Genomic DNA, 847 nt, shown 5'->3' with positions numbered 1-847 from the left:
CTAAAGTTCCTAAACCCACTTCTCTCGCTTCTTTATTTACAAACACCAAAAAAATATGTATGTACAGCTCTCGCAGAAGGGAAAATGAGGCGCGTGTGTTTACGTCCGCGCCGTGACGTAGCATAACCAGTTTTCGCGCGGCCTAATTCGTCCTGTTAGGCTTAAGATCTCCTGAAGCAGCTCCCTCCTTGCTCATTGCTGGACTGAATTTTCCGACAGGAGTACACTGCTAAGTGAAAACACGGGCGAACGAGGGGCATGGCTGGGAGAGGACACGGGTGAATTGAGTGCATGTTGGGTGAAGGCAGCCGATTGAGGACTCAGCGCTGAGTCCACACTGAGTAAAGACACGGGTGAGAACGCGAGTGGGTGAGGGAGGACACGAATGAACGAGGAGGTGAGTGAGTGAGAGCACAGGCGAGTGCAGACATGACTGAGTGGGGACACAGCCGAATGGGAGCACGGCAGAATGAGGACACAGCCGAGTGTACATGAGTAAAGACACGAGTGAGAACGTGAGTGTGTGAGGGAGGACACAGACGAACGAGGAGGTGACTGAGAGCACAGGCGAGTGAAAAAATTACTGAGTGGGGACACAGCCGAAAGAGAGCACGACAGAAAGAGGACACAGGCTGAATAAGGACACACAGCCTGAGTGTACGCAAAGTGAAGAAACGAATGAGTGTATGAGTGAGTGAGGACACACCCGAATATGAGGGCAAACTGGAATGAGCGATAAGGCGAATAAAACCAAAAGAGGACACAGCCTAATGAGGAAACAACCATATAGGGAAGACGGCCAATGGGCTTAAGACGGTATTGTGAAATATTTGGCCATTTATTCATC

This window comes from Penaeus monodon, chromosome 25 (assembly GCF_015228065.2).
Source record: "Penaeus monodon isolate SGIC_2016 chromosome 25, NSTDA_Pmon_1, whole genome shotgun sequence".
NCBI classification, from domain to species: Eukaryota; Metazoa; Arthropoda; class Malacostraca; order Decapoda; family Penaeidae; genus Penaeus; species Penaeus monodon.
This window is presented reverse-complemented; position numbering follows the sequence as displayed.